The sequence below is a fragment of the Pleurodeles waltl genome, chromosome 4_1 (genome assembly GCF_031143425.1).
Source record: "Pleurodeles waltl isolate 20211129_DDA chromosome 4_1, aPleWal1.hap1.20221129, whole genome shotgun sequence".
Lineage (NCBI taxonomy): Eukaryota > Metazoa > Chordata > Amphibia > Caudata > Salamandridae > Pleurodeles > Pleurodeles waltl.
In genome coordinates, this window is record NC_090442.1 from 772,808,157 (window position 1) to 772,828,039 (window position 19,883).

The following is a 19,883-nucleotide window of genomic DNA, read 5'->3' on the forward strand; positions in this document are numbered from 1 at the left end:
CTCATTGCAACAACTATTGCCAAAGTAGCCAACTTGGTCCAGGTTGAGAACAACAGACGGCGACTTAGATGGAGTAATTTGATCCTGCGAGACGACATTCTCTCCTCCATTGATTTAGATCTGACACATTGTGTAGCACTGATATCCACAATGGGAGAAGATGTGGGAAACTGTTCCTCTCTAATCGATATACACACTGAGTTTTTCAAATGATTGGAAAAGCTACTATCTTTGCCAGCTGCCCACAACACTGGTAGTGCTCCTCCCTGTGAGGGATATAACTGGTACAATCGAGACCGCCGGATGGTACGAACAAATCTAATCAATGCAATAAAACAAAAGGATGTCGCCCTAGTTAGGACTCTGCGGAACTTGTACAAGCAGATCCAGAACAAGGCCAAGAAGGACTAGGAGGACGAAAGGTGGAAATGCTTGAAGATTGCCTGCGAACGCAGGGATTCCAGATCCTTTTGGCTAGCAAAAGATACCAAAAGGGAGTTCCTGCAATCAGCAACAATATCCAGCCCTCAGATTGGTTCCAACACTTCAACTCCCTTTATAATGTTGGAAGCCAATTCACACCTATTTCTGTCCCTTTACACCCACCACAGCCGAATACCAGCTACTGGGATGGTCTGGTCAACCTGGGAGATATCCGACATGCAATAAACAATATAGTTCGATTGAAAGCTGCTGGCCTCGATGGCATTTCCGGTGACCTTTTTCTCCACAACATCGACAAATGGGCTGAGTACATCCTTCTACTATCCATTGCAATTGTTAGGGGAGCCCCCATTCCCGAGTCCTGGAGGGGTGCTGAGGTAATACCCATTTACAAGAAAGGCGATAGGCCCCTACCCGCCAACTAGAGGCCCATAAGCCTTATCGATACAGTGCAAAAGGTAGTCTGTTGTGCCCTACTATCGAAAATCCATGTTTGGATTCTATCACCATTCCAGGCTGGCTTCAGGTCCAAAACAAGTACCATAGATCAGGTGTTCAGGTTTCTGCTTCTGTATTGGAAGGTTGCAGTGATAGGGAAGGGGAGTCTCTACGTAGCCTTCATAGACATTAAATCTGCATTCGATCTGGTCCCTAGAGGTAGCCTCTGGGAGGTCCTCAACAAGATGGACATGCCCCCAGGGCTCCTGACTACAACCATTTGATTGCACAAGGCCAATTATGCAAAATTACGCTGGGGGAACCAGGGCGATCTTACCGATCCGATCAAGGTAATCAGGGGTGTTCGGCAGGGTTGTGTACTAGCTCCAACTCTCTTCTCCCTGTATTTGAATCAGGTCATCCAACACCTTACCTTGCAGCCCTCTGACACACCAAACCTAGGTAACGAAAAGATTGCAACACTTTTCTTCGCAGATGATACCCTGATAGTATCCAAAACCATGATGGGCCTCCATTCCTTGCTGAATCGATTTGACGATTTTTTCTCCAAGAGAGGCTTAGAAATAAACACCTCTAAAACCAAGTTCATGGTCATCAACCTACCTTTCCCTAGGCGGGTCTAAATTAGAACAATTTAACACCTTTGACTACCTGGGGATCAAACTATCTGACTCAATGTTCTGGAAAGCCCATAATACCTCCTCATCATTAAAATTTAGCCAGTTAGTTGGCGTCCTTCTAAGGGAGCACCATGCATCAACTACACGACCAATAGCTGCTGCTCTCCGTATCTATAACATGAAGTCTGTTAGCGCAGCACTTTACGGGGCCGAACTCTGGGGCTTTGAGGATGTAAAGAAGCTTAGCGGTATTGAGAACATGTTTATGAGAAAACTCATCTCCCTGCCCCCAAGTACCCCGCTTCTCCCTTTACACTTGGATCTGGCCCGCAAACTACTAGCTACCACAGTCGGTCTCAGACTGTTGCTGTTTTGGAGGAGAATCATGGCAACCCCTGAACTTTCCTCCTATGCCACTGTGTTCAGGGAAGTCTGCCTTTGGACACCTCTAATAAGATATGGTGGATTCATTCACTTAAGTCAGCATTGATTGCCATTGGGATGGGAGACTCATGGAACTCTTCACACACAGGGCCACTACCGACCAAAGAAAGAGTGAATTCCTGTTACTGGGAGTGGGTAACCCAGTCCATATCTCGCTCCCTCTCATTGGGGTGACTAACTAGTGAGTTTCTGAACTTCAAGTCTACCTGGTCGCTTGAACCTTATCTGGTCAGCATTCTAGACCCGACCGATAGGAAGCTCTATATGCATTTCAGATTTGGTTCCCTCCCTTTTAAAACCTTTACCAGCAGATGGCAGAACAAGGCCCCTTGCAATAAGTTATGCCCCAGCTGCAACCTGCACCAGGAGTCTACTGCCCAAGTCCTCTTTGTATGCCCACCCTACGCTCACCAATGAAGGAAATGGCTTATGCCAATCTGCAAATGGCTTGGGACTCGAGATTACTCTGCAGCATTGATAATTTTTAAATCAGACTCTATTCTGCCCATTGCCATTGCAGTTGCCAAATTCCTCAGAGGCATATGGCGCATTAGAAGGAAATTGGCTAAGTCTGCTTAGCTTTTATGTCCATGCAGTCTTACATGTATACTTTTTATCAATACTGTACTTCGGAAATGTGCTTTGCTAGATTTCTCTTTGATCATACTGTTTTTTTTCCTTTTATTATTTTTGATCTATGTTAGCCAAAGTCCATTTTATGAGCTTTAATTTGTTATCTATAGTGGTGTGATGTGACTTTTATGGCACTGGATGCCGAAATGAAGTTTTATGATGATGAGTATTTAGGGGATCCCCTAATACTAGGATCTCAGATCTTCGCTGGACTCAAAGGAAGGAGTGGACAAGAAGCCTGCTTAACCCGAGAACAGAGGAGCACAACAGGCTTGGCACCAATCCTGCTAGCCTGCCTGTTTCACCCGACCCTTGAGGAGCAACTGACCTGTCCTGACGTTGCAGCCTCCAAGAAACCGGGAAAGCTGCCAGTGCTTCAAAACTTGCCAAAGACAACTCCGTTGGAGCAGAGGAGCTACTTCCCTGCATCTGCAGGCACCCAAAGAAAGAAATGTAAGGACCGGGGACAGCCAAAAACCTGACGCTGGACAGCACCACTGTACCCAAGCCGCCTAGTCTGAGCTGAAGTGGACCGACGGTGTCAGTGTGGTTCCCAGGCTCTCCAGAAACAAAGCCCATCCCGAGCTTGCTCTCTGTGGACTTCCTGTCGGCGTCTGCAGCCTGATTCCGCAGACCCCCCTTTACAAGACTGCCTCTGGTGACGGACACCCAGCGGTACACTGCACTTCTGCACCCAGACACCCCAGACTGCGGCGAAGAGGACCACTGGTGTCCCCATGCCCCCCAGACTTGTGACACCTGAGTTCACTTGTTTGTTTGGCCGGACTGGACCCTCAGTGTCTGCCTGCAGCCTGTTTCTATAAGCCCCTTCCACGTGACCGCCCCTGGTGACAGTAAACCCGATGGTCCAAACCACCTCTGCACCCGGATGCCCCAGACCGAGAACAGGAGCACTGGTGTCACTACGTCCCCAAGCATCGCAAGACTTGAACCCCCTAGTTGGTTTGCCCGGACTAGACTGTCAGTCCATCTCGGCAGCAGCTCTGTTACCGGATCAATCCTCATAGACTTATACGGTGCACCCAACACTGAACTGCACCACTGCACCCGGCCGCCTCAGTGCCACTCGAGATGACCTGTTGGTGTGGCCTTGGATCTCACTCCATACTTACCTTAAGTCCAGGAGATTGGTCCTGTAAGTCACTGTGCTATACCTGTATGCACACCACATGTGAAAAATGCACTGTCAACTTTTGCAGACTCTAAAAAAATCATAACTTGAAAAGTATTGACCTCAGTCCGGTGAACTTGGTATCAAAGTTTATATAAAAGTACATGTTATTTTTATAAACTGGTGTTGGCTCTCTTTATTGAGTGTGTGCCTTATTTTCTGTATGAGTATGTGTCTTACATGCTTAGCATCACTACCTTCTGATATGCCTATCTGCTCGACCACCCTACCACGAATGAAAGCATCTGGGAAGTAATTTGTGCCTCTGTGATACCTCTTGGATTTGCCTGGACTCTTTGCACAGTGTACCTCATTTTGGTCCACTATATAAAGAGCCAGCTTCCTACATTGGTAGTACAGTGGTAGGAAAACAACTTTGCGTGTAGTGTACCACTCTGACAGTATTATGATTCAACTAAAGAATCCACAATTGGCTTTAGTTGCCAAAAATATTTTTCGATTTTTGCATTTTTTCAAAACAAATTATTTGGTATGTTAGGGCCTTGGCCCTCCAGTCACGTTGTGTTTCAAAACTTAAAAAGTTATATTATAGCCAGGCCTCAAAAACTGTTTAGGATTTTTGTGTAAGATTTGAAAAAGGTCCCAGCCATTTAAAAACCATGCCTGAAGCAGCAGGTCAACCTGGGCCCCTACAAAAACCTTTAGGTTACCCAACTTAAGGCACTCTGCCAAGCTTTGAAACTTGCCATGGGCCCTAAGCCCACAGAAGCCCATCTGCAGCAGTTACTAGCAGAAAATGATAGTGCCATGGCAGAAAAAGAAACCCCCACCAGAGAAGAGGAGGATGAGGATTTCCTCAACACTCCCTCTGATAGTATCGCCACTGGGAGCACTATAGACAGTACCCCAGTGGATGGAGACAGTATAGATGCTGATCTCACAAAACTAGCTTGGAGAATAGAATTAGAGTCTAGACTCCTAGCTATAGAAAAATAAAGGACTGAGATGGGCCTCAAACCTATCTCTGATGGCAGCAACAATTTACATAGGGAAAAATAAGTAGCTTTTGACCCTAAAATCCCCAAAGGGATTGACCACCAAATATGAGGAAAGTGATGACCACCAGATGGCTCTCAGCCTTTGAGAGGGCTGGTAGAATGAGGAGACTCAACAAGAAGTATTGGGGCTCTCTACTCTGGAGCTGTTTTCAGGCAAGTGCAGGGATAGACTCCTGACACTTGGGGAGACAGATGCTGAGTTCTATGACCTCATAAAGGGATCCCTGATTGAAGGCTTCGGATTCACCATTTAGGAATGTAGAATCAGGTTCAGGGAGACTCAAAAAACCCTGAGTCAGTCCTGCTTTGATTCTGTAGACTTTTCAATGAAAACACTGAGTGGTTGGTTAAAGGGAAGTCAGGTACACCAATATGATGGACTTTATAATTTGATTATGAAGGAACATCTGTTAAGTAATAGTACTTCTGAAAAGTTGCATCAATACCTGGTAGACCTTGGGCCAGTCTCTCCCCAAGAGTTGGGGAGGAAGGCTGATCACTGGGTTAGAACTAGGGTGTCCAGGAAAAGTCATGAATGGAATGACCAAAAGAAAGGGTCAGGGATGCCCCCCATGAGAGAAAAGAGTGGACAACTCTAAGACTAAAGAAAAGGAGTCCCTCTTATGCCCCTAAAAATATGTTGAGGAGCGTGGATCCCAAGACACCTCACTGAGAAGTGGGAACAAGTTTGCTCTAAATTCATGTGATTTTAGCATGAAATCAGAGTCTTCATCTTGTGTTTGTATTGCTATACCATCTGGTGTGCAATAAATTCAACAGTTCATTTTGCACAACAAATCATGATCCAACAAATTAACAGGAGGTTTGTCACATTAAATATTGATGATCATTTTCAGTTGAAGCAATTGTCACAGGGGCAATTGCTTGCACCTTATTGGCAATCTGTATATTTGAAAGAGCAACATGTTGGACTTCTTTTAATGAGAGGGGTACCTTGGGAGCCTCCATTTCTCTAACTATGGTGCATTTATCTCCTGAATCAGTCAGACAATATGTTTGATGGCCATTCAGCTCACCATCTAGATGTGGGCCACTCTGGCCTACCATTAGGACTGCACCAAGCAGGAGCATGCAATCCTCATCGCCCTATAAAACTGTCATTGTGCCTGACTCAATCCAGTAGTAACTCTGAGAGTTGCAGCAATTTGTGGAACATTGTTACTAATTAATGATGGATTGTGTTGAAAACCAGAACTTTGTTAAAAATGTTACATTTTACTCTGCATATTATGATGTGTCATTGGGGGCTGTAGGCAAGTTTCCATTCAATGCCTTTGATTTTGTATGTTCTGTACACAAGTGAATTAGGATGGGGCTATATATAGATTGTGTCATCCCATCTTATGCCATTTGATTCATCTTCCCACACATTTCAGGAGACATTTGGGACTCAATTTATATTCTATCTGGATGAAATCTACACTTTGATTTCCAATGCTAAGATTTACACAAATGTGGCAAGGTGCATGTCTTTTCTGCATGTCAATGTTGGTATTCCCCACGTCGAGTATTAAAAAATTTCTACATGTGCTCTGTGAAACATTTTCAGTTTGTACGGGTTAAAAAAATCACTGCTCTGCACACCAATACCTTACATGCTCAAATTAGTACCTGCATCAAAACCAGAATCAAAACTAGGATCTGACATGTGATAACCTTTTCTGCCACCTTTCTGGAAATACTTGCCTGTGCTACCATCATCTTCTCCTTGATTTTTCTCTGTTTAGCACCAAAACAATCACTACAATATTTTGCATATTAAGGATCTTAGCCTGCCAACACATTACACTTTGCTGAATATGAAAACTAATTTCAAATGCAAACCCAACACAAACGCTGAAACAAATCCACTAAAACCCTTTTTTGTAGGGTCTCCAACTCCACTATACTGCCTATAAATCTGCATTAATCTCTCATAAATACATGCACTGGTTCTTTAGGCTTTTGTGTCATCCTCATAATTTTTAATCAACGTATTTCTCTCTGTGGAACTTTAGTCTTCAAATGCTCATCACTAATTTATATTTTTCCATTATAATAGGAGACTGTTCTAGGGAGCTACTCTTGGAGGTTCTGCATCTGACTAGTTTACATTTCCTTTGTACTCTAGCCACAAACCTTTAGGGATGATGATCTCAAACAAAGTATTTACATGTATCCAAAACACCTTCAAAACTGTCATAATCCTGTCTGCCTCTGCATAATACTTATCTCTATGCTTTGAAAAGTTTTCCATAAATGTCAGAACATCAGATTTAATTCATGCATATGGACATACACTCCTCTATGCACTTCTGTCAATGGATGTCCCGAGGACACTTCATACTCAGAATCATTCAAACCTGTTTCTATTTCCTTTTTCAATTTCTTTTGTCTTTGTATCGTTCCCTTTTCTTTGACCAATTATCTCTACATCCTTTCAAATCCTCCCACTCATTCATACTTTGTACTAAATCTCAGGGATATGTTCTGAAGTTGACATGTACCAAATCTTGCATTTTTTCATCACTCAAATCCATTCTTTAATTTCTATGTTATCTGTTTTTGTACAAATCCACATCAAATGTATTTGCCAATTGTTCAAGTTCGTCATAGGCATCACACTGATGTCTTGCTGCTTCTTTACTCATGTATCACAATTCTTTGACATTATATCATGTTATTCTTTTAACAATTGCTCCAAATTCAACCTTGGGTTTAGAATTGTGAATTTTGTTAGTTGGCTCACTGAGTGTTGAGGCAGTAGCAAGAACACCAGGCCCTGCTTCACTTCCGTGTCCAGCACTTCTCTCCTACTCTTTCAGTCTTGGTTCATCTTTATACAGAGATGGTAATATATTTAACAAATATTCTGAAACCCATCTTTCTGATCAGATGGATTAAAAGTGATCCGTCTCTTTTTCTTCTTTCTCACTTTTGGTTTCATCTCTGTCTGCATTTACTTTCTATTTTCTGTTTTTGACTAATAATAGCAGGGATCACACTCACACTCTATATCATGTCTTCTCTCCATGCCTTCATTTGCATATGCCATTTCCATTCCAACCAATGACTCACTGCATTTCTAAATTGTCCTTTCAACATTTTCTTACACTATTTTTCATTTGCTACTTGATCCCATTCATTGTGCAGGTCTCGGCTGTGCCTTTGCCTCATACAATGCATGGCTCAAATACTCAATCTTTCTCATATTGAAATTACCATTCAATGGAAACTACATGCATTCAATGGAATTGCATTATTGTTTGTAATCTTATTCCATTCTCAGTGACATAAACATGTATGAAGTCCTAAATCTAGCTACATTCCGTGAGCAGGGGAACCTTCAGGTGAAACTTTAGCTCCCTCACAAACCAGTGGCGTAACAAAACTTGATGGGGCCCCCGTGCAAAGTAGATAGAGGGGCCCCCACCTGAACTCACTTAGGAGCTCTCAGGCCAGGGTATTGTGCTGAGGGGGCCCACTGGAGCTTGCCCCCCCCAGACTGCAGGGGCCTTTGTTACACCACTGTCACAAATAGGGACTGCAGACTTTAATACACTAGGTTATATCAGTGCATTGAGAAGTTTGTTTTTAAAATGAACTTAGAAACATTTATGCCACCCCCTCCAACCCTGATAAAAATGCCAAAAGTGAACTAAGAGGCAAGTCAGTTGTCTTGTGCACCCTATGGGATGCCTGGGTTGTTATTATACATTGACAGCATTATAGTTTAGTAAATCAAACACAAGAAAAGGTTGTGTACAGTGCACATCCTGAACTCTTGAATTTCAAGGTGCTCTTATATGTGATCATAAAGATCACATATAAGAAAAAAGGAGGTAAAGTGAAATCAAACAATTGCCTAGGATCACACAATTTAGTCAAGTGGGGAAGCCAGGATTGATCCCAGGTTTTCGGGTTTCGTATTGCAATTCAGCCACTAGCTGGTTATCGCTTTCCCTCTTTCATTTTACATAACAAGTTAATGCTCTGTCTTTAAGTCTTGGTGAATGAGGTGAGACCGTGGGTGGAAAAAAGAAGCTACATGAAGTATTGACGTGTTTTGGGCAAGAGAAACTTGAGGGGAGCCACAGCAAAGCACTTGGTTTGAGCATTTCATGGCTCACCCAACTTTATCACTTATGGGCAGTTAAGGGGACAAAGCCATATGAAGGATATGGTTTGGCGCTGAATAACATCAGCATCAAATCATTACTGGCAAAACTCATAAGCTAAATTGACATTGATTACCAATTTCAATGCCTGGAAACATTATAAAAATTAGTATTATTCAAGGTAAACAATTTTCAAAAAGCAATTTATAAGATCACTTTTATCAATACAATTTAAAACTAATCAGTCTTACAAAAATTCGAATTACGTTCAAGAAACTTATCTATTGAGACCCTTCTACTTAGGCCCCCATTATGGGTTGTGGTATTTTAACAAGAGTGGTAACTCTGAGTGAAATAATGCAATTTAGAATTACACATTTATCAGGACCTGGAATTTCTGGGTCTGAAATCTCGATCCAGACCCAGAGACACTGGGCCTCTCAGAAAGGGTGCGGGGATGGAGGGGTGGAGGGGGGGGGGGGTTTGGCCTGTGACAATCGGCATTGCACAGCTCTGCTGGCTGCCTGCTGCAGTCTTTGGGGGGCAGCTGGTGTTCAACCCCAATCATGCCCATTACCCCTGCCCCAATCAACACCCCCACCACCAGTCTCGCTGACATTTTCCACTTGCTCAGAGTAGGAGTAAAATTGTGAAAAACTGCATGGAGAAGCACTGGTCAATCACGGGGCAAATAGTTATTCCCATTTTGTAGTAAACCTTTTAATGTGGGAGTTTGCAGGGAGATACCGGCTGGTAAACTTTATGCTGACACACTGGTATCTCACGGGCAAACTCCAGCCGCCTCATAATGCTGACCTTGAACTCAAACCTTGAGGCTAAAGTAACAAGCATTGGTAAAGCCAATAGGTCTTGCCTTTGTAAGGGCTACTTGCTTTGCAAATATGTTTTAGCCATGTTGTTCACCAGCGTGGCTGCTGTTCAGCCTGGCTAAAAGTTGGTGGATTAGAGAGAGTAGAGTGGAGTGTCATAGAGTGGAATGGCGAAGAGTGGAGTACACTGTTGTTGAGTGGAGTGGTGGAGAGTGTTGTGCATTGGAGTGGCGGAGTGTGGAGTTGTATAGAGTGGCATACACTGGAGTGGCGCAGAGTAGAGTGGACTGGTGTAGAGTGTTGTGCATTGGAGTGGCGGAGTGTGGAGTCGTATAGAGTGGCATACACTGGAGTGGCGCAGAGTAGAGTGGACTGGCGTAGATTGCATTGGTGTAGAGTTTTGCAGAGTATAGTGAATAGAGTGGAGTGGCATTGAATTTAGCGATGTGCAATGCAGTGGCGTAGATTAGAGTGGTGCATAGTAGAGTGCAGTGGTGCAGAGTGGAGTGGCTCTGAGACGATTGGGACAGAGTAGAGTGGTGCAGAGTAGATTAGTGCAGAAGAAAGTGGTGCAGAGTAGAGTGCAGTGGCGTAGAGTGCAGTGATGTAGAGTTGTGCACAGTGGAGTGGCATAGAGTTGAGTGATGCAGAGAGCAGTAGCGCAGAGAAGAGTTGAGTGGAATAGGGTGCAGTGGCATAGAATGGTGCAGAACAGAGTAGCACAGAGTGGTGCAGAGTATAGTATAGTTCCACAGGGTGCAGTGGCATCGAGTGGAGTAGTGTAGAGTGGTGTAGGGTTCAGTGGTAGAGAGTGCAGTGCTTCAGAGTAGAGTGTCAGAGTGCAGTAGTGTAGAGTGGAGTAGAGTGGCATAGAGAGCAATGGCATAGAATACAGTGATGCAGAGTAGAGTGCAGTGGCATAGAGAACAGTGACAGAGTGCAGTTGTGTAGAGTGCATTGGTTAAGAGTAGAGTGGCAGAGAGTGCAGGGGCATAGAGTGGAGTGGTGCAGAGTGGAGTAAAGTGGCATAGAGAGCAGTGGTGTAGAGTAGATTGTTTCAGAGTAGAGTGAAGCGTTGTCGAGTGGAGTGGTGCAGGGTAGAGTGCAGTTCTGTAGAGTGACAGAGTAAAGTGGTGTAGAGTGTAGTGCCATAGAGTGTAGTGGTGCAGAGTAGGTCAGAGTGGCATACAGTGGTTTGGCGTAGAGTGCAGGGGCTTAGAATTGAATGTTACAGAGTAAAGTGCATTGGTGTAGAGAGCATTGGCATAGAGTGCAGCAGCGTAGAGTGCAGTGTTGGCAAGTGGCATAGAGTACAGTGGCGTAGATTGGAGCTGTGCAGAGTACATTGGTGTGGCCTAGATTGGAGGAGGTTAACGTGCAGTGGTGAAGAGTGCAGTGGGGTAGAGTGGTGAAGAGTGCATTAGCATATAGTAGAGTGGTACAGGGTACAGTAGAAAGGCGTAGCATAAACTAGTATAGAGTACAGTGGCATAGAATGGAGGGTTGCAGAGTGAAGTGGCATGGAGTGCTGTAAAGTAGAGTAGTGCAGAGCAGAGTACAGTGATGTGGAGTGGTTCAGTGTAGAGTGAAGTATTCTTGGTTGTAGCACACTGCCATTACAAACAACACATTTTCAGTGAAATGGCCATTACATATGCACAGACGTACAGTTTTACTAGTAAAACTTTACAGTGGCAGACTAAAATGTGTGGTAATTGCATCACCTAGTTTCGTCATTTGTTTTGATCATATTAAAGTATTTGTTTCCAACACACTTCAGAAAAAAACAAAAAATGTGCTTCATTTGTGTGTTCATAATTCTGATACATTCTGAAATACTTACACAGTTCATTTAAATGTAGTTTTGTGCTAGAAATTACTCTTTTTTACCCCCAGTATCCAGAAAGATTGTCACATAAATCCTCTCACTTTGAAATCAGAGAAAGAAAAGTAAACAAGCGTCCTTGGAAGACAGTGCCTGATATTTGACCTTGGTCTCTGAATGCATGGCAAGTGTGACGAGATAAGAACAAGATTTAAAGGCCTGTTAACAGAAAGCAAGTTTACGAGATAAGAACAAGATTTAAAGGCCTACTAACAGAAAGCAAGTTCATGGAAGAATACAGAAAACACGGTTTAGGAAACAGGAGGGACAAACTGAACCTGGAGAGCCTAAAGCAAATAGAGCCAGCAAATGGAAAACCAGAAAGTGTGAGTTACACATCACAAAGCCAACGGTAATCAACGAGTAGAATGCATTTCTAGGTCAAATTTATGAAAATCCCCAAGATGTCTTTAGCAAACCAGATAGTTGCATTGTCTGGTAGGCTGCGGCATAAAAGCGGACTTCTTACGATTATTAAATATTCCGATCTTACAGATCAAAGGTGTATGGTTTAAATTGTGTAACAATTGAGATCCTGTCATTCATGTTCCAGAACAGATTAAACCTTGGAACATATAATTTATTTAGGCCTGGTTTTGATAGAACTAGATAAAAAGCTCTTAAAAGCTGTTCGTGAGTGTTTGTAGAACATTATAAGAGTCTACTGTGTTCTTTTCCGTTTAGAAACAACTAAAACGGGTGTACTTTTTTCATCATTGTGAAGTCTTGAATTGTTCAGGCTGCGAGTAACCACTTTTTTATTTCTGTACAAAGGTTCATCCTATATTTTTTGTTTGTGCTTATTATTGTGGTTATAACATTTCATTTTGCTATTGCGAATGCTATTTTTTGTAATTGGGTTTTAAGACAGGCAATGACGTTGCATACCTTCCTATACTTACCTGTATTTGCTTACTTCCACGATATTATGATAGCCCATATTTTAGCCACATATTTTGAGAGGTCAATGTTTATGTCATCAATATTATGACATAGAAACTGTCTCTGTCACCACATGGTAGACTTCCTCTCCTGTAGGGATAACGTTTGAACCAATGTGGATCGCTCCTGTCTTGTAAATTGAAGCTTCAGTGTCTGATTACTTTGTGGGAAGAAAGAATTGCTTAGTCACCAATCTGGGACGGGGGGGGGGGGGGGGGTGGGAGGTGAGTCATGCAGTTGAAAGAGCAGGAATGGGGTGATCACTGTAGCGTGTTAGGAGCACTCCAGACCGGTGAGGACTCCCTCTGGAGCCGTCTGTATTCAACAATCATTGACAACGCCAGAAGACTGATGGTCAATCCGGACCTATTGACTTTGCCAAGGCTTGTTCGTTTCTCTAACCACAGTGTTGTCCAGGGGTGGCGTGCAGGAGGCACTACGCGCGCGCTCTTGGAGGGATGAGCTGATTGATGCTACGTGTGCTCAGACATGTCCACGCGCCAGCAGCACCTTATCTTTATTGAACGCTGACGCAGCTTCTCTTCTCTGAGTGATGTGTGTGAGTGCGTGTGTCCCCTGTCTGGAAGAAGCAGCACTTACAAGTCTAAAACGAGGCCCCTAGAGGTGATTAGAATGTATGTACAGTTGCAGTAAAACCTCCCGGAAGGGGAAGCTGTGTTCGCAAACATAACCACATGGTGTGGTGGAAGGCAGTGGCCATCAATGTCAAGAAATTTTACTGACAAGACAACAGTGATACACACACATGCCAGAAAGCGGTAAATTGAGATGCATTGCTCCCCCTAGTTTTTTAATCAATGCCTCATCCTTATCAATTCTTATGGACGATGTGCTGCACCTCGGATGGCAACATAAAGGGAAATCCCTCATTTATATGCCACGAGGTTTCTTCACTAAGCCCGTTAGTTATCTAAGAGCGTTATGCAGCATTTGCTTTGGAAGTGGTCCACACGTCAGCCCAGGAGGTTGCCTCATGGCCAGCAACTGTAAATGGCCACTAGAAAAACTTGGGCAACAGAGTGGTAACTTTCTAAAGTTGTCCTTTACTCACAAGTTACTGTAAATTAGACATGGCCATCAGGTCAGGCTTAATGTAACAATTCTTTTGATACCTTGAAGTGCCAACTTTAGTAGTCCCATTCAGAAGTTAGCACAGCTGAGAGGTCATTCTGCAACCTTGTAGTTGACAATGGGGCTACTAGCCTTTCCACAGTAAAAGCAACACTGTAAGGACATATAAAAACATGTCATACTTTTTAATATTCAGCACTCTGCCTCTGTTTTCGACAGGCCTATGCTAGGGGTGACATATATATTAAAAAAGAAAGTCTGGATTTTTTCATAAGTTTAATTGACAAAGTTGAGTTAGGTATTTAAAACTGCTCTACCAGCAATGACAGGTTGGGAAACACATTTTACTTTGTCAGACTCATAGTGGTACTATCAGTGCTGCAGCCCATAAGGGACACTTTATCATACAGACCTGGAAACTCCTGGTACCATATGTTAGGGACTTATAAGTTAACTTAGATCAATTGGGTGTAAGACAATTAAACATACACTTTTAAGAACTAGAGCACTGGCACCGAGGTCTGGTTAGCAGGGTCTAGTGCACTCCCAAAGTCATTACACCAGTACCTAATAGTCAAAAAGTGGAAGTGAGCCTGCAAAAAACCATTGTCACGACTTACGCGCTGCTTTAACCTGGAGTCCGCTGAACGGGTGGCGAGGCTCTTGTTCCTGAATGTTCGGCCTTGGCCCAGGTAGGGGAAACTCTATCTGGTAGCCACGGTGCAGCAGGCGATAGGAACGCCAAGGGCAGGCCATGTCCTACAGAATTAGTGCCAGAGGGGAAAAAAACCCTAAAAAGGGGAAAAAACCTCCAAAAAGGAAATTTCCTGGAACAGTAGCAAAAGTCAAAAAGTAAATACAAGATCAAAAAAGAACAGGAAAAACACTGGAACTGATGTGAACCAGTATCTGACACAAGGAAGAAGGAGCGAAGACACCATCCAAACAGAAAGTGTTGCAGCGCAAGGAGGGAAAGAATCACAGCCCTTAAATACCCAAAAACAGGAAGCGACCAACAGGAAGTGCAAGGACACCATATTAGATAGGGAAAAACACATAAAAGGTAATGGACAAGGAGCCATAGAAAGTAGGAAACCAATGCATGCTGGGAAGAGAGGGGAATAATGGGAAAGAAGGAAAAACATAAAGGGAGGCACAAATGAGGGCGACAGAAAGAAAAGGACACAATAGCAGGTGAGTGGGGAGGGTTAAACATGCCTGAATGTGTGCCGCACGATAAAGAAATGAGGCCCCATACCCAATTTGGGGCCTCGTATGCAGCACGATAGGCTGGGGGCGCGGCGTGTCTTTGTGCCGCGTGCCGCGGCCCTAGCCGAATGTTGGGCTCACGCCACGGCGCAACAACCATTTCCTCACACATAACCTGTGGCAGAACTTGGTAAGTGTGCCAAACAAGACATGTTTTTTTTTAAACTCGGGGATTGGTGACCGCCACTGAGGTCAGTTCATGGTTGATGCTGGACACATCTTTTTCTAACCAAAGATGGATCTTCAGTCTCCAGATACACACATGGGGTATCTCCTACACTAAGGAGAAATGCCCCTTCCAGTGATTTTATGGGCAGATGGTCAGGTAACCAGTAGCACAGCAGAGAGTAGCTCGCAGATGATGGTAAACTGTGAGGCAATGTCCAAGGCAGTGAGGCAGTGAGATGACCTCAGGTCCTTGGAGACATCCACTCTGAATCTGCCCAGGCATGGAATTGTGATGCATTTTTGGTGCTTCTTCACAGATTCAGATGGTTTAGAAGCTTTTAGCTTGAATGACATCTTCAGTCCTCCTTTCTTGCACGACTATAGTTTCCTTGCATGACTCCTGTCCAAAACTCCTTGACCATTTCCCTGTGATTTTATTGAGTAAAACGCCTTGAACCTCAGCCACTAGGCTCAGATTTGTTGAGTCTGAACCCTTGTACATACAATGATTGGTTGAATTCCAGCTCAGGGAAGATCAACACTGAATCAGAGCTGCATGGACCCTAATGTGGTGGTGCCTTCAGATGGACCTGAGTGCTGCTGAGTTTCTGAAGCCTAGCACTTACTCTGATGTCCTACTGGAGCGCTGATGGCATGCCCTTCTGGCTGCCTCAAGTAGTCCAGAGACTTGGAAACAAAATAACAAGAAGATCTCTCTGCCCCTCACTACAGACTAGAGAACGGTGTCCAACAATCTACCATCTACAAGGACCACAGCCTAGAGAACAGTGTCCATGAATCTACCATCTACAAGATTGGCTGAGTGGAGACTCTACCTGGTTAACACACTCTCACTCTCTCAGTGCTAGTGTTTTATGTACTATGTTAGATATTTGTGTGGCCATTTCCCGGTAGTCACTATCCTTCACCTGTCATGGCAGTTGCCCCTCCAGGAATCAACCATGACCTAGATGCTGACGCAGTGCCCTTGAATCACACCTGAGGCCTCCTAGCCAGCCTTCCAGAACAGAGATACAGCACCAGGTTCACTTGCATTATAGGTAACTCCAGTTAACTTGAAGGTATTGAAGTAATTGGAGAATGTGCCCTTGTGCTTCTGGGTTCACAGAAGGTTGGTCAGAAAGCTGTCAATCAATGCCAATATCAATGCCTGTCCCCATATCAATCAGTGCCTGCATCCATTGCCCTAGACTATACAGAGCTGATGACTAGGGGTTATCAGGCCACCAAGTCATAAGATAATCAATTTTTCAAGGACCAGCAGACTCTAACACTAAACTTGGGGCTAAATATCCCTTCCTAGTTCCGGGACTTCGATACATTTGATTGAACTTTTCCTTCATTTGCAGGTTGTCTCAATCGTGCGCTGTCATAATATTTCTGGTGTTCGTAATTGGTTAGTGCCAGCAAATAGTGCTTAGGTCGTTGGTGTGATTTGTGTCAATTTTCAACTTCAGTATGTTGTGCTTGGCCCTAATCCTGAACTATGTCCTGCTTGGACAAGGCTTCAGTATATAAAGGAAATGGTGTGGTGCTCAAAGCACTGTGCATGCATGTCTAAGCAAGTCATGCTTAGAGCATGTTAGAGGCATCTGTTTAGGTGCCTTAAGGTCAGCCACAAATGTGCACATGGCGAAAAGTACTTTCTTTAGGTCTTCAAACGTGACCTTCAAACATAGGGCAAAATCCACAATATGTAATTTCATAGAAAAGTAAAATCAAAATGGAAACTCATTTCTTTTTTGCAACAATTTTTTATTTCAATTACAGTTGCACTACTGGAACATTTCGAACTAATTCATCATTCACCCGGGACCAATCTGCCATTCAGCTCTTGCAAGGCATGCACCATAATGTAGTAAATCTCTTAGAAAAAGTAACAGAAAAAATATACAGGTAAATCCAGACTGTCTGAACTCCACACCACCCCCTCCTAAGCATCAGACACCTGAGAAAAACATTTCCACATAGTTTAGTGCCATGCTACAAGTGCACATCCAAGGTTAAAGAATATAGGCCCTCATTATGACATTGGCGGTAAATCCCGCTGACTGCTGCAGTGATGCCAGCTAACGTACCATTGCGGTGGCGAACATCCATTCGCCATATTATGAGACACACAAACCAAACCGACAGAATACTGCCACAAACACATATCCACCAGCCCAAAGGTCAGTGTTAAAGTGTCAGTACGAACACCCATACCGTTACGCCAACAAAACAACGCCCACCACATTATGACCCACGTTTCACCACGGCGGACATTCAGTGGCAGTAAATTATTGGTGGGCTCAAAATGGCCACCCAAATATTAAACAACACAACATTGGCCAAAACTAAAATCACACACCTGACATTCATACACACACCACACACACCCACCCACAGCACTATAAAACACACACTCACATTACCCACAAACCTTTACGAACACCAAAAATTGCCACGAGACAGACACGAAAATCACAGAGACAACTACACACACACACACCACAAACACCCATTCATCCGTCACGCACCCCACCACATTACTCAACACCGTCTGCACAACACACACCACACAACACCCATGTCCCCACTGAGGCACCCTTGTTTCACTGATGAGGAGTTGCGGGTCATAGTGGAGGAAATAGTCAGGGTAGAGCCACAGCCGTTTGGAGCACAGGTACAGCAAATATCCATTGCCAGGAAGATGGAGCTATGGCAGAGGATCATGGACAGGGTGAATGCCGTGGGACAGCATCCAAGAACAAGGGACGACATCAGGAAGAGGTGGGACGACCTATGGAGGAAGGTACGTTCCGTGGCAACCAGGCATCAGTTCGCCATCCAGAGGACTGGCGGTGGGCTCCCACCCCTTCCCCCACAGCTCACAGCATGGAAGGAGCAAGTCTTGGCAATACTGCATCCTGAGGGACTCACTAGAGTAGCCAGAGGACTGGACACTGGTGAGTCAATATTTTCTACTTATCACCCCCCCATACCTGCATGCCATCTCACCCCCTCACCCTGTCTCCCATCACTCCACTACATCCCACACAGTGCACCTACACATATGACTAACCCCAATGCCAAGCCCTGCATGGCCTACCAATGCATGGACAGCCCTCCCAGCCCTGCATGTACACCCATCACAAAAGCATGCACAGCATTGAGAACTAACAATCACACAATATATAACCATACATAAACAAATGTGCCCGGGCAACAGCAACGATAGAGGGGAAGCTAGGGATGTACAATATGTCACAGACATAAAGCATAATACATCACTTACATCCCCACAGGTGCCCCAGCCAATCCCAGCGGCGAGGAGGTGCCACGACTATCCAGTCTATCCAGTCCCCCAACAGAAGACGCCCCCAGTGATGACAGTAACTCTGGACTTCAGGATCCGGATGAACTACCTGGCCCAACAGGGACTACTGATCAGTCGGCCACCCTAGCCCACTCACAGTCCACCACAGAGCCTCCCCCATCAGTATCCAACACCACAACACCTACCAAACGTTTCCACACCCCTGTCTCCAGGACACGTCAATCAGCAGTGTGCCCACCTGTACAGGGACCCTAGTCCACACCTCACCCCCAAGACAATCAGGGACCTGGGATCAGTGGCAGTGGGCACACCATTCAGGGGACACAGGCACAAGCGAACAGGGACACTGGGAGGAAATCTGTGCGCCAGGGGAAGGACAGGCCCAGGGACCCGACTCTGCAGGAGGCACTCACTAATGTCCTGGGGGCTTACCAACAATCCCAGGACAAGATGGGTTAGATCCTTGCCAACATGCAGGAGAACAAGCGGCTGCAGGAGGTACACCATCAGGAGGTCAGGGAAGATTTGCAGGCCCTCAACACCACCATGATCTCCATAGCAGGGGTGCTGGCAGATATGACCTACATCATGAGGGAATGGACAGCACACCAGCGGGCCCCTACCAGTAGCCAGTCTACTGACAAGCCCATCACTTCTGCTGCAGCTAGTGGACAGGAGGACCGGCCACAGAATCTACAGGCCACCAGCACACCACCCCCTGCAGAAGGTGAACCTCCCCACAAATGTTCCATGCAACCCAGACAGAAGCCAGAGACACTTGCCAAGACCACGACCACCACCAGGAAATGAGCTTCTCCTGATTGTCCCCCTTGTATCCCACTCTGTCACCTTGTCCACTCTGAACTGCTTTTGCTCCCCTTCCTCTGGCCCCTTGGACTCTAGACCTGTTCTACAAACAGAATGGACCCATACCCTGGACTTTACCTCTACCATCACCCCATTCCATTGCACCTTACAGTCTATAATTTGCACTACAGTGAATACCCTTGAACACAACATGAGTGACAATGTTTTATGCTATGAAAATGTGCAATCATGGAAACAGTCACATCTGGGCAAATGATCTGAACACTGTGATAGCATACAGATGAAGACCTGTAGATGTCTGTGGTCATCACATAAGTACACCATTGTTATAACACCAACATCTGCACAATTAGAAGGCATAGGTGACAGGCAGTTGAGATGCAAAGGAAGTGAATGTCATCCTGCTACAGCCACACAGAAAACATCAATAGTCAAAGGAATGACTCTCCACGACCAAATTTCCCTCGGGATGATATGGTGAGGAGTAATGGAGTTCAACACCCATCGTCCCCAAGGTGTCCCTGAATGCCTTAGAGGCAAATGCAGGGCCCTGGTCCGAATGGAATGCTGCAATCGCATATGTACCAATGAAGATCAGCA